The sequence below is a fragment of the Anolis sagrei genome, chromosome 3 (assembly GCF_037176765.1).
Source record: "Anolis sagrei isolate rAnoSag1 chromosome 3, rAnoSag1.mat, whole genome shotgun sequence".
Taxonomy (NCBI): Eukaryota; Metazoa; Chordata; class Lepidosauria; order Squamata; family Dactyloidae; genus Anolis; species Anolis sagrei.
In genome coordinates, this window is record NC_090023.1 from 103,731,425 (window position 1) to 103,746,166 (window position 14,742).

The 14,742-nt window shown below is 41.2% G+C and overlaps 1 pseudogene; it reads left to right on the top strand.

Moving 5' to 3' along the window:
* The first annotated feature begins 1,180 nt into the window (after positions 1 to 1,180).
* LOC132769980 (acetylserotonin O-methyltransferase-like) lies at positions 1,181 to 14,451 on the top strand (annotated as a pseudogene).
* Positions 14,452 to 14,742: the final 291 nt, after the last annotated feature.

Below are 14,742 nucleotides of genomic sequence, written 5' to 3' on the forward strand. Positions count from 1 at the left end.
TCACTAGCTACTGGAGCAAAGGCATAATGGAACTGTTCCTGGCTGCTCATCTCTCCCTTGGAATCCACAGAAAGCCTGGTCATTATTCATTGGTTCTGCTGACAAAGACTGATAGTAACTGCTGGTCAAAACATATAGAGAGCCACAGTTACCTAACAGTTATACAAAGGGGGAAATATAAGAAAAGTATCATTCCAGAGACAGACCTGCATGATGCTGAGTAAACTTGTTCTTTTGCACCATTCTTAATGAGAAATCAGAGTCTTAAATTATGAATTATTATCTGTGGCTCCATTGAGATACACAGTCAACATGCATTGGATTTTTCTTTGCCTGCTAGTAATCTTTCAGGGATTTCATTGAAATGTTGCCCCATCTAGGACTTCAGAAGACAATAATAATAATAATAATAATAATAATCATCATCATCATCATCATCATCATCAACAACAACATCATCATCATGATCAACATCATCATCACCATCTTTATTTGTAGACCACCCTATCTCCCCAAAGAGACTCAGGGCAGTTTCCAGCATGTATGGCAAACATTCGATGCCAGCAAACATTCAATAACTCGACCATTATCATAATCCCCTAACAATGCCTCCACACACCTAACAAGCCAAACCAGAGGTCATAGAAGTTGCTCAATGCCCTCTTTTGTCTTTTTCCTGGACTCCATTCACTCATTGCTACTCATTGTTTCACCAGCTCTGACCACAGTCCTCCCCAGTTCTTTGGAGAGCTATCTCCACTGACATCTTCTCTGGCCATCGAGAATCAAGCCTCTAATTTTGCCTTTCAACTTGTATGTGTCTTATCTGATCCTTTGTAAGATTGACACTTCAGATCCCGAATCCTTGGTTTTAGTGGAGCTGAAATCACACCACACTTACACCCTCCCCCCTTTCTGGATCTGGACAAATATTCTGTAGACAGGGTCTCTTGGAAAACATCCAAGCCTTTAAGTAATGAGTAACTTTTTGAGGTCGAATCCACTGCACAGAGAAGTTGTCTTTTAACTATATCTGTGTTTCGCAACAGAGATATATAGCACATCTAGCACAGCAATAAGGTGAGATTAGATTTCCTTGGGGCCTTGAAGAGAAGTGTTCTGACCTGAGAAGCAGTCTTGGGATTTAGTTGAGGGGGACAAGACTGAAACTTGAAGCAGGATGGCTTCTGCAGAAGATAATGAAATTATTAAAACTTTATTGCAGCATCAGTTTGGATTTATCATTTCAAAGGTGAGATCTACAAATTATATCAATTCAAATATTAGATTATCAATTCTTTTCACAGAATATATGGTATATTGTCTTTTGTTTGTTACAATTACCAATTGCTCTTGTTTTAATCTGTTACAGTTTTGAATACATTTTTGTTCTGGTTGCAAGTAATATAGGAATAAGGCAAGCAACACCACAGATGAAATGATTATAATAAACTGCACTTTATAACCATTTGGTAAACTACAGTCATCTCTCTGTATCCACAAATATTGCATCCCGGGATTTAATCATTGATGGCTTGACAATATATTTTTAAAAAACATCCAAAAACATCAAAAAGCAAATTTCTTTTTTATTTTTGGGGGGTGGGGAGTGGGAGGTAATTTTATATATGCCAGCAAATTTTTATATGCCAGCAAATATGGAAAACACAAGAATGGCCATCAGACTGGAAAAAATCCACTTATATCCCCATACCAAAAAAGGAAATGCTAAAGACTGCTTAAACTTTCATACAGTAAGGTAATGCTCAAGATCCTGCAAGGAAGACTCCAGCGATACATGGAGCGAGAGTTGCCAGATGTACAAGCTGGGTTTAGAAAAGGCAGAGGAACGAGAGACCAAATTGCCAATATCTGCTGGATAATGGTGAAAGGCAGGGAGTTTCGGAAAAACACCTATTTCTGTTTAATTGACTATTCTAAAGCCTTTGACTGTGTGGATCATAATAAACTGTGGCAAGTTCTTGGTGGTATGGGCATACCAAATCACCTTGTCTCTCTCCTGAGGAATCTGTATAAGGACCAAGTAGCAACAGTAAGAAAAGACCATGGAACAACAGACTGGTTCAAGATTGGGAAAGGCGTGCAGCAGGGTTGTATCCTCTCACCCAACCTATTCAACTTGTATGCAGAACACATCATGCAATGTGCGTGACTTGACGAATCCAAGGCTGGGGTAAAAATTGCTGGGAGAAACATTAACAACCTTAGATATGTAGACAATACCACTTTGATGGCCGAAAGCAAGGAGGTGCTGAGGAGCCTGAGGAGATTGATATCTGGCAAATAGAGGGAGAAAATGTGGAGGCAGTGACAGACTTTGCATTTCTAGGTGCAAAGATTACTGCAGACGCGGACTGCAGCCAGGAAATCAGAAGATGCTTACTTCTTGAGAGGAGAGCAATGACCAATCTCGATAAAATATTGAAGAGTACAGACATCACACTGGCAACAAAGATCCGCATAGTTAAAGCAATGATATTCCCCATAGTCACCTATGGATGTGAGAGCTGGACCACAGGGAAGGCTAAGCAAAGGAAGATAGATGCTTTTGAATTGTGGTGTTGGAGGAAAGTTCTGAGAGTGCCTTGGACCGTGAGATGATCCAACCAGTCCATACTTCAGGAAATAAAGCCTGACTGCTCATTGGAGAGAAGGATATTAGAGGCAAAGATTATGTATTTTGGCCACATAATGAGAAGACAGGAAAGTTCAGAGAAGACAATGATGCTGGGGAAAATGGAAGGCAAAAGGAAGAGGGGCAGACCAAGGGCAAGATGGATGGATGGCATCCTTGAAGTGACTGGCTTGACCTTGAAGGAGCTGGGGGTGGTGACAGCCAACAGGGAGCTCTGGCATGGGCTAGTCCATGAGGTCATGAAGAGTCGGAAGTGACTGAACGAATGAACAACAACAACAATTTTATATATGGGACAACATGTAACATTTCCTTACATGAAATCACTATATAAAGAGTCACATTCAATGTTTTCTGACTGGCTATGTTACTGTGATGACCATTTTGTGTGACAACCCATTTTGTGATAACCCTTGCAATTGCAGCCAATATCCTTCTTTTCCAAGCAATGGCAGTTGAACTAGTATCAAACTGCAATGATTATGCAATATTGGTACATCATGCACCTTAACAGCATTTTATATATCTCTTAAAGATGTAATTTCAATATTGCATTTGATTTGTTTATGCCCTCATGTCACTTGAAGCTGTTCTTTGATGCTAGAAAGATATTTTAAATACATAAGGTATATCAACAACTAGATGCTTTTGTACTGAGGTTTTTGAATGTTGCTCTTTTGCTTCCAGGTTGTGTTTACTGCCTGTGAATTGGGAGTTTTCGATCTACTTTTGGAATCAAAAGAGCTCCTGAGTTCAACAGTTATTGCTGAACGCTTGGGCACCAGCCACATAGGAATGAAAAGACTGCTAGAGACCTGTGTGGGCTTAAAGTTACTAAGAATGGAAAGGAAGGACAACGAAGGTAACCATAGCAGAAGGAGGAAGCAACTTATTCATAATACATGATATTCTGGAATTGCTTGTCAGTCATGTGTCCGTCTATCAGGATTTCACAACAGAATGTTTTCTTTCTTTTACTTTAAGGCCTTTTTGGAAATACAGACCTCGCCAACCTCTGCTTTGCTAAATCAAGCCCAAAGACCCAGTATTATTACATGAAGTTCCTATCCGAGGTCACTTATCCAGGTTTACAATACTTGACTGATGCTGTAAGGTAAAGTTTAGACACAAACTTATCATAGGATGCAGAGTGATAGATTTCATTTTCTGAGACAGGTGAAGATCTTTCACACTCAATATTTAAAATTGCCACACTGTGTACACTGAAAGAAATATGGGTCCTCAGACCACTCACAAAAACAAGTTTGGAAATGTTGGAAGAGCAGTAAAATATTTTATCACAATTCTTGCAAGAAAGGATGCCTACAAAAAAAAAAAGGCACATGTGTAGAAACAAAAGCTCAGACCAATTTCATATCCTCCCTTCATAGATTGTTACAATCTTTTGGCTGCCTAAATTACCTAAAACAACCAGCCTTTCTTTCTTATGCCAATTATATTTTTATCCAAGTTATAATAAAGTATATACACATGACAATAGGCAAGTAGGGAGTTTTATTAAAGTTGTAGTAAAAAAGAATGTCAGTTTAAAAGGTAAGGCACCTGTGGAGTGGAACATTTTTACTTCAAACATAGCAAGGCCAGGATATTTTCAAGATTCAGAATACTTTGTGAAAAGCAGCATTTTATCATCTCTAAAGAATCAATCATTTGTTTGTAAAGTTATTCCTATGGCTTTAAACAAGCCCATACAACATATGAAACATTTCTACATCAAAGCCTTTCTAAAAATAGCAATTTTTGTTAGAATTCATAATTGTACAGAGCCTGTGTTGCCAAAGGCTTTAATGGCCAGAATCACTCGGTTGCTGTGAGTTTTCCGGGCTCTATGGCCATGTTCCAGAAGCATGCTCTCCTGCCGTTTCACCCACATCTATGGCAGGAATCCTCAGAGGTTGAGGGGTCTGTTGGAAATTAGGCCAGTGGGGTTTATATACCTGTGGAATGTCCAGGGTAGTAGAAAGAACTATTGTCTGCTTGAGGCAAGTGTGAATGTTGCAAATGGCATTGCAGCTTCAAAGCCTGGCTGGTTGTTGCCAGACAAAAACCAATCAGGGCCAGCTAACATCTCCCAACAATGGATTCCCCAGGCAGATGCTTAGAGAAAACCTTTTAATCAAATTTGGGAATAATTAAATCAGCAAAAGTGAAACTAGTAAGTATTGGAGGCTTGTATTCTCTTCTTCTAAAAGAGATGAACCTCTAACAAAGGAAACACCTTTACAATTGTCCTTCTGAGAGATCCCCTTTTATCAATCACTTTATATTTCTGTATTACACAATAGGCTCCATCCCACCTGATGTTGTAAGATTACAAAAGTGTAAAACTAAACTGGATCACGCCATTGCATAATGGATCACATAATGGGTGGTATAGTTATATATTTGTATGTGATTGGGCAAATGAGTAGAGACAATTTTGCCTTATTTTCATATAATTGGAACTAATATTCTTTTCAGGGAAGGAAAAAACCAAACTCAATCTGTGTATGCCACTGCAGCAACAGAACTTTTTGAGGCTGCTTACAGGTAATGCAGTATTTTTCTGGATCTTCCAGATCTGCCTGAGAATGTTTCCTATCGGGTGATATATTTCTTATGCAAAGAAATATACTTTTTAGTATATTTATATACACACATTATATCTAATGTGTGTTCCCTCCTTTTCTTGTGTTGTTGTTTTTTTCTCTGTGGTGTCACTGTGGGAGTTTTTAGTTAATTTGGTTAATTTCCTTATTGTTAAATACAATGAAATATGGAATCCAAGCAGCAAAACTTTTACAGGGCAACTCCAAGGCATAAAATATATCATGCAGGCTTATTCATTAAGTAAAGATGTTAGAAATGATATAGAAGGAGAAAAGCAACAATGTTAGAGTAACAGGTCTACATTTTATCTCAGATGTCATTTCTCTTGTCAGTTAAAGTGGTCCTAGAGCACAGCTTATTAAACATTTTCCACTTGAAATATTTTTTATGACCCCAGGGTCATATAGGTATTGTCGGGGAACTCCTTCACCCACCTGTGGTGGAGGAGACCTTTGACGACCCAGCTACTCGGTGTTGCGAGTTCGCACACCATTTTGCAGGCAAAGTTGCTCAGATACGCCTTGAGCTCGACTCCAATTTCATCACAGTGCCAGATGAGGTGATTGAGGCATCTGCTTGTCCAATTTTGTGGGATTCTTTTAGGCTTGTTCTTCCTGAGACCGTGGAAGAGGTCCTTGGGGCTGTGAGGGCGACCACGTCGGCTCTTGACCCTTGCCCATTTTGGCTAATTAAATCGGCTAGGGAGGGGTTGGTTGATTTGTTTGTGTTGATCATTAATGCATCGTTGGAGCAGGGGATTTTTCCATCTCATTTGAAGCAGGTTGTGGTTCGTCCACTCCTCAAAAAGGCTTCCCTTGACTCCACGGTGCTGAACGATTACAGACCGATCTCCAACCTCCCTTTTTTGGGTAAGGTGCTGGAGCGGGTGGTTGCCTCCCAGCTCCAGGGCTTTCTAGATGACATCAACTACCTAGATCAGTCACAGTCTGGTTTCAGGCCTGGTCATGGCATCGAGACAGCCTTGGTCGCCTTGGTGGATGACCTCCATAGGGAGCTGGACAGAGGGAGTGTGACTCTGTTGGTTCTCTTGGACATCTCAGCAGCTTTTGATACCATCGATCATGGTATACTTCTGGGTCGACTCTCTGGGATGGGTCTTGGGAGCACGGTTTTGTCGTGGCTCCGATCCTTTCTGGAGGGACAAACCCAGATGGTGAAGCTGGGAGACGCCTGCTCTGACCCTTGGCCCTTGACCTGTGGGGTCCCGCAAGGCTCTATTCTGTCTCCCATTCTTTTTAACATCTACATGAAACCGCTGGGAGAGGTCATCTACGCAGATGACACACAACTCTACTACTCTTTTCCACTTAATTCCAAGGAGGCCTCTCGCGTGCTGGACGAGTGCCTGGCCACTGTGTCTATCTGGATGAGGAAGAACAAGCTGAAGATCAATCCCAACAAGGCAGAGGTCCTCCTGGTCGATCGCAAACCGAATCGGGGTATAGGGTGGCAACCTGTGTTGGACGGGGTTACACTCCCCCAGAAGCCACAGGTCCGTAGTTTGGGAGTCCTATTGGATTCATCGCTTACGCTTGAGGCTCAGGCGTCGGCAGTGTCCGGGAGGGCTTTTGCACAATTGAGACTCGTGCGCCAAGTGCGACAGTACCTCGCGAAGGCTGATCTGGTTGGGGTGGTCCATGCCTTGGTCACCTCTAGATTGGACTACTGTAATGCTCTCTACGTGGGGCTGCCCTTGAAAACGGCTCGAAATTCCAACTGGTCCAACGGGCAGCAGCCAGGATGTTAACTGGGGCTCCTTACAGAGAGAGGTCAATCCTCCTGTTCAAGGAGCTCCACTGACTGCCGTTTATTTTCCGAGCCCAATTTAAGGTGCAGGTGCTTACCTACAAAGCCCTAAATGGTTTGGGACCTTCCTACCTGCGTGACCACATCTCCGTTTATGAACCCACGTGCTCACTTCGTTAATCCGGAGAGGCCTGGCTGTGATTCCGCCTGCATCGCAGGCGCATTTGGTGGGGACGCGAGACAGGGCCTTTTCTGTGGTGGCCCCCCGACTCTGGAACACCCTCCCAAAAGATCTTAGACAGGCCCCTACATTGGCAGTTTTTTAGAAAGAACTTGAAGACCTGGCTGTTCCGATGTGCCTTTCCAGAATAGGAAACTCCAATAACAAGTCCCAGAAGCACTTTATTAGAACTAAGATTGCTGCACACTGCACACTGCACTTACCCTATAATCCTTACATATCACCTGTCACATCAGCACTTTTAATCCTGTACCCATTACTCTGGCCCGGCCCAGTTTTATAGTGTCTTGATGTATTGTTTATTGCTTGTTGTTTAATATTGCTTTAATTGTTTTTAATTTGCTTTAGGTGTTGTAATGTTGTGTTTTGAGGCCTTGGCCTTTGTAAGCCGCATCGAGTCCTTCGGGAGATGCTAGCGGGGTACAAATAAAGATAATAATAATAATAATAATAATAATAATAATAATATAAAAATAGTATAAAAACCAGACATTAATTATAATAAATCATCATTTGCAAGACTTACTAAACAGGCTGATTTTGCTTTTTCTGTGGAGTCCACTGTAGCATTTTCTGTGTGGCATTCAGAAATCTTTTATTGTTGCCAGTTTTTTAATGACCCTAACCCCAAGCTAAAGGGATGCTGATGGAGGTCAGCACCCACAGTTTAAGAAGCAAGTGATCTAGGTGTGGTCAGAGGCAACTCCCCTTTTGGGGGAAAAGGCATAAAAGACAGATATGGTAGAGTCTCGCTTATCCAACCTTTTCTCATCCGACTTTCTGTATTATCCAGCGCGGTCTGCCTCTTGCCCGGATCCACAGCTGTTTCAATTCATTGCCATGATTTGATGCTAAATTCGTAAATACAGTCATTACTACATAACATTATTGTGTCTTGAACTGCTTTTTCTGTTGATTTGTTGTAAAACATGATGTTTTGGTGCTTAATTTGTAAAATCATAACATAATTTGCCGTTTAATAGGCTTTTCCTTAATCCCTCCTCATTATCTAACATTTTGGCTTGTCCAATGTTCTGCTGGCCCATTTATGTTGGATAAGTGAGACTCCAACTGTCTACTTTACTTTTCCTGGCTAATACTTTTATGTGCTCCATTCCTTGGGCATTACTGAAAATAATTATATACCATGTATGTACTCCCTTTTTTTTTTGCAATGACCAGCTGTATATCAAATTTTGTACACAGTCATCCTTTTTGCTGACTTTCCTTTCTAACATTGAATTCTTAGTACAGAAGAAAGGCTGCAAAGATTCTCCAATGCTATGGGTGAAGCCTGGAGCCTACATGGTCAGGAAATGTTGTCTGCATTTGATCTTTCCTGTTTCCAAGTTGTTTGTGACGTGGGAGGTAAGTAACAGAAATTATTGATTACTTTCCATTGTTTGGCATTTGAAACTTTACGGATTGGGGAGGTGACCCTTTAGGTTGCCTTTTACCTTTATGATTCGATGATAGTAAAAGTAAAAGTGGTGATAATCCCTCTACACAACTCTCTAAATGTATTATTTCAATTGGGGGGGGGGGGGTGTTCCTTTGATCCGGGAAACCTAGTTGGAATATATTAATAATTTTTATTAGAAAGTTGCCAGATACTCTCTATATATGCTGGAGTTTGTATCACAAAATCACAAGTTGAACACATCCCAAGCATCTAGGACTGGGAAGAAGGGAGTTGTGAGGAAGTCACTGAGAAGGAAGGGCCTCATCCAATTCGTTACTGATGACAGGCACTAGTTTAGGGTCAGGACAGGAGATTACACATTGTTCTCACAGAAGATCTAACCTGTCAAGCTTTCATTTGTGCAGTACATTCTTTATCAGTATAAATAAATATATGTAGATGAAAGCAAGTGGAAGTATAAAGTAAAGGTTTTCCCCTGACATTAAGTCCAGTCGTGTCCGACTCTGGGCTGTGGTGCTCATCTCCATTTCTAAGCCGAAGAGCTGGCATTGTCCGTAGACACCTCATAGAATCATAGAATCATAGAATCAAAGAGTTGGAAGAGTGCTCATGGGCTACCCAGTCCAACCCCCTGCCAAGAAGCAGGAATATTGCATTCAAATCACCCCTGACAGATGGCCATCCAGCCTTTGTTTAAAAGCTTCCAAAGAAGGAGCCTCCACCACACTCCGTGGCAGAGAGTTCCACTGCTGAACGGCTCTCACAGTCAGTAAGTTCTTCCTCATGTTCAGATGGAATCTTCTTTCTTGTAGTTTGAAGCCATTCTTCCGCGTTCTAGTCTCCAGGGAAGCAGAAAACAAGCTTGCTCCCTCCTCCCTGTGGCTTCCTCTCACATATTTATACATGGCTATCATATCTCCTCTCAGCCTTCTCTTCTTCAGGCTAAACATGCCCAGCTCCTTAAGCCGCTCCTCATAGGGCTTGTTCTCCAGACCCTTGATCATTTTAGTTGCCCTCCTCTGGACACAGTATTCCAGCTTGTCAATATCTCTCTTGAATTGTGGTGCCCAGAATTGGACACAATATTCCAGGTGTGGTCTAACCAAAGCAGAATAGAGGGGTAGCATTACTTTCCTAGATCTAGACACAGTGCTCCTATTGATGCAGGCCAAAATCCCATTGGCTTTTTTTGCCGCCACATCACATTGTTGGTTCATGTTTAACTTGTTGTCCACACGTACTGCTCTCAAGCCAGGCATCCCCCATTCTGTATCTTTGCATTTCGTTTTTTCTGCCTAAGTGGAGTATCTTGCATTTGTCACTGTTGAACTTCATTTTGTTAGTTTTGGCCCATCTCTCTAATCTGTCAAGATCATTTTGAATTCTGCTCCTGTCCTCTGGAGTATTGGCTATCCCTCCCAATTTGGTGTCGTCTGCAAACTTGATGATCCTTCCTTCTAGCCCTTCATCTAAGTCATTAATAAAGATGTTGAACAGGACCGGGCCCAGGACGAAACCCTGCGGCACTCCGCTCGTCACTTCTTTCCAAGATGAAGAGGAAGCATTGGTGAGAATCACCCTCTGGGTTCATCTGCTTAACCAATTACAGATCTACCTCACAGTAGTTTTGCCTAGCCCACATTGGACTAGTTTGTTTGCCAGAAGGTCATGGGGGACCTTGTCGAAGGCCTTACTGAAATCCAGGTACGCTACATCTACGGCATTCCCCGCATCTACCCAGCTTGTAACTCTATCGAAAAAAGAGATCAGATTAGTCTGTCATGACTTGTTTTTGATAAATCCATGTTGACTATTAGCAATGACCGCATTTGTTTCTAAGTGTTTGCAGACCACTTCCTTAATAATCTTTCCCATAATCTTGCCTGATATCGACGTGAGGCTGATCGGACGATAATTGTTTACATATAAGAAAACTAACAGAGTTATAAACTTGATACTTATCATATACATCAATATTTGTTGTAAATACATCCATTCAGCATCATATATTTCAACATGTTTAAAGATACTTACAAGGTTATAAACTTGGTTCTTATTCCCCTTAGAAATATAGGTTTATATGTTTAGTGGGATCTAGATGAGAGGAACAAAATGTGGCTGTAAATATTTAAAAGTTACATATACAGAAAATAAATATTTAATCTAATTATAAATGTATTTCAAAAAATACGTGTACTCACAAGATACTCTGCTATGCGTTTGATTCTAATTGCAAGTATGGGAAATGTCTGGGAGGTCCCTCAATTTTAAAGGGGAAAAAAACACATGATATGTTAAAGAGATAGAGAAGCTCATAAGAACTGTCAGAATCAAAAATGTAAAATATAGACACCAGATGGCACTGTGGATGCTCTCAATATGCTCAATAGTGCTGGATGACCTAGAACAGTGGTTCTCAACCTGTGGGTCCCCAGATGTTTTGGCCTTTAACTCCCAGAAATCCTAGACTGGCTGGGAATTCTGGGTGTTGTAGGTCAAAACACTTGGGAACCCACAGGTTGAGAACCACTGAACTAAGGTTTTCCTTAGGGTTGCCATAAAGTTCATGATGGGTTTCCTCAGAGTTGCCATAAATTGAAACTTTTTAAAGGCACACAACAGCAACCAGGAGTAGCAGATTTGTATATATTTCTGCATGCACACAAAATCGCTTTCCCATGGAGTTCTTAATGGCAGGCCTTTGAAATCAGGTCTCAGGATAATCTACAGAGTTTTTTTTAGGGCCCTCACTGCTAGCAGAGTTTTTCACATTTAACTCCAACAATCCATATGCTTCCTCTTTTGCTTTTAAACCCTCAGATAATAATGAAATATTGTGACATTTTTTGCATCATTATTAACTTTATTTATACTCCGCCTTTCTCCCCATGGCTATATATTTCATCTGCATTGCTGGAATTTTATTAAAATTAAAATATTCAGGAAGACATTTCAAATGCTATCTGCTTTTAACAATATACATTGCTTTGCATTCTGTTCTTTCTTTAAGGAGGAAATGGTACTTTAGCCAAAGAGTACATTTCGTTGTACCCAAAAGCTACTGTGACCATTTTTGACTTACCTTGAGTAGTAGAAGCAGCAAAGAAACAGCCTGTGGCCTCAGAAGAATGCCAGATTTCCTTCCAGGAAGGTAAAATATGTTTGTTCTGTAATCATATATAGATTAATCTTTTTAGTTAATACATGTATTCACAAGCAAGACAACCACATCTAAGAAGGTTTGGGACAAAACAATGGGTCAGTCTTCCAGTTGGGTATAATGACGCAAATGCCTTATGCAGTTAGTGTTAGGAGAAAGCAGTAGAAGATCTATAGGTGTCTGCCAGTCTGCTGCATTCCTAAGGACACAGGGAGGGACACTGTCATTTCAACAGTGCTGAAATAAAAGTCAGTTGGCAAATCAGCAAGCTTTTGTATGTGGGAATTTGTATTTGCATGGAGGAATCCTTTGAGGCCCTTTCTACACCGCCAAATAATTCCTGTTATTATAGCAGCTAATCCACATCATTTACCTTGAACCGGATTATATGATTCTACACTGCTATATAATCCAGTTCAAAGCAGATAATCGGAATTTTATATAGCAGTGTAGAAGGGGTCAGAGACAATAAAGGTATTTGGGGAGTGACCCTGATTTCCAAACAGTAGAACCCATTTGTTTCTGGGAAAGACAATATGCTTAATTAACCGGATCTCTGCCTGTTTCATTCCAGGTGACTTCTTTAAAGATCCAGTTCCTGAAGCTGATCTGTATATTTTAGCCCGGACCTTGCATGATTGGGATGATGATACATGTGAGCAACTGCTCATGAAAATATACAAGGCCTGCAAACCTGGTACGTGGTACTCAGATAAAAGGAAACATGGTCAGGACTGCTCTACAGCCTGTGACGCACTTCTGGACTGTAGGCATTTTTTTGTGTTAACCATAGCATCAGGGGACTTATTAAAAGGGCGAGAAACAACATGCACTGAGGTTCTGATGTCCAAAGGGAAAGGCAGCAATAATCTAGAGTTTTAGGCAGGCTCCATCTTTATATGAAGAGAGCAGAGACTTAACTTGGGACTTTGTGTCATTGAGCTATGGTATTCCCATCATATCTTTTGCTGACCGCTGGAGGCATCTTTCATTTTTCTTATGTCTTCAGTGCATGATTGTCAGACCTTTTGTGTCAGATTCTTATCGAGCCATGGAAACCCCTGTCACAGCAATAATATTTAATCAGCTATATTTAAAAGAAAGCTTGCATCATCTAATGGGGAGGAGAGGTCAGATTGTTATATGATGAGAATCAGTTAAGGTAAGGGTGAGTAAACTATAGCAGTCCAGATGTTATTGGACTACAGATCCCATCAGTTATAATCAGCATGGCCAGTGGTAGGAAATGCTTTGAGTTGCAATCCAACACCACAGGGAGTGTACCTTGCCCACCCTGCATTATAAGAACCTTATGTGATTATTATAGCAATCCTGTGTTATGGGAACTTTCTCTGTTACTTTCTTAGGCAGCTAGGCCCTGTAGGGTTGGGACTGTCTTTTTCCTTGGATGTTTTGTAAGAAACTGGCCATGCTGGCTAGAGAATTCTGATAGCTGTAACCCGGTGGTTCCCAATTTGTGGTCCGTGGACTACCAGTGGTACGCAGGAATGAAAATATGGTCTGCAGCCTCACCATTATTACACTGTTGCCTCGAAATCACGTGGCAATGAGAGCAACTGGTCTTGCAAAACCCTCTTACAGTGCCGAGGTAACGGGGATGTCAGGAGAGGAGAGGCTGACAACCACATCAGCTTTAGATTATTAAATTTTCTGTGGGCAAGCAGATGGTGACTACTGGGTGGCATATGTTCTGTATCAGAAACTAGAGCTGACATTGCTTATCCAATGCAATTTTCTGAATCAGTATCTCAAATAACCAAACCAAATCTAAATTTGACCAAAATCTGATTTGTAACCCTTCTGGTACTAATGTTGGAGAGTGTTCCCTGGTCCAAGTGGTCCTTGTTCAAGTGGTCCCTGGTCAAGTGCTATCTGGTCAAAAAAAGTTTGGGAACCACTGATGTAAACCTAAAATGTAACTTTCTTGCTTGGTGGCAGAGAGATTGTGACACATATATGTGTGCATCCAGGAAGCTAGAATTTGGTGCTGAGCGCATCAGCATCAGCAAGACACGGTCAAGAAGACAGGAGAGATTGTAGAGCAGAGGCCTAGCATATCTAACCTAAAACACTGGCTTAAATGGGTAGGGGAAGCAGTGGAAAGAAGACCACAGTTGAAAGGAGAAAAGGTGGCACTGTTTAATGTGCTTGTGGATCGCAGAGCCCTGGAGTTACCATAAGCTGGGGTTGTGGGAGGGTGTGGGAACAGGGAGGAAGAAGGTTATTTTAATATTCTTCCTCCCAGGTTTCTGCCCTGTGTAGAAGGGCCCCTTGGAATAGCCCACATTTTCCACAGAAGAGATTGTGTATTTAAAATAGTAATGCTGTCATTTCCCCAAATCAACAATATTTATTTTGAAACAGGTGGCGGAGTGTTGGTATTGGAATCAGTTCTCGATGAAGACAGAGCTGGACCTTTGACAACTCATCTTCGTTCCATAATTATGCTGCTTCTTACCGAAGGAAAACAGCGGACCCTATCTGAGTTCAGTAACCTCTTCAGTGCAGCTGGCTTCAGGGAGCTTCAGATCAAGAAAGGAAATCTTTATAGTGCCATTTTGGGAAGAAAATAATCATGCTTCTGTTTCCTTTAGGTTCAGCACCTAAAACGGATGGTAAACTTGTAATTCTCCATATCTAGTTCCTATCAGCCCCAGGCTGCCTAGCCAGTTAAGAGAGATGATTAGACAAAGAAGTTCATCATCATGTAGGATCCCTTTGTTTCCCTGTCCATAAACTTCTGGTCTCTTTCTAAATCTTCTTTTATAGATTCAGATTCTGAGGGTGCACATGATAGGAAAGTAATTAGCTCCTGATCTTAACAATGGTGCCCTGATTAACTGTGCTAATTCTCCCACCTATGC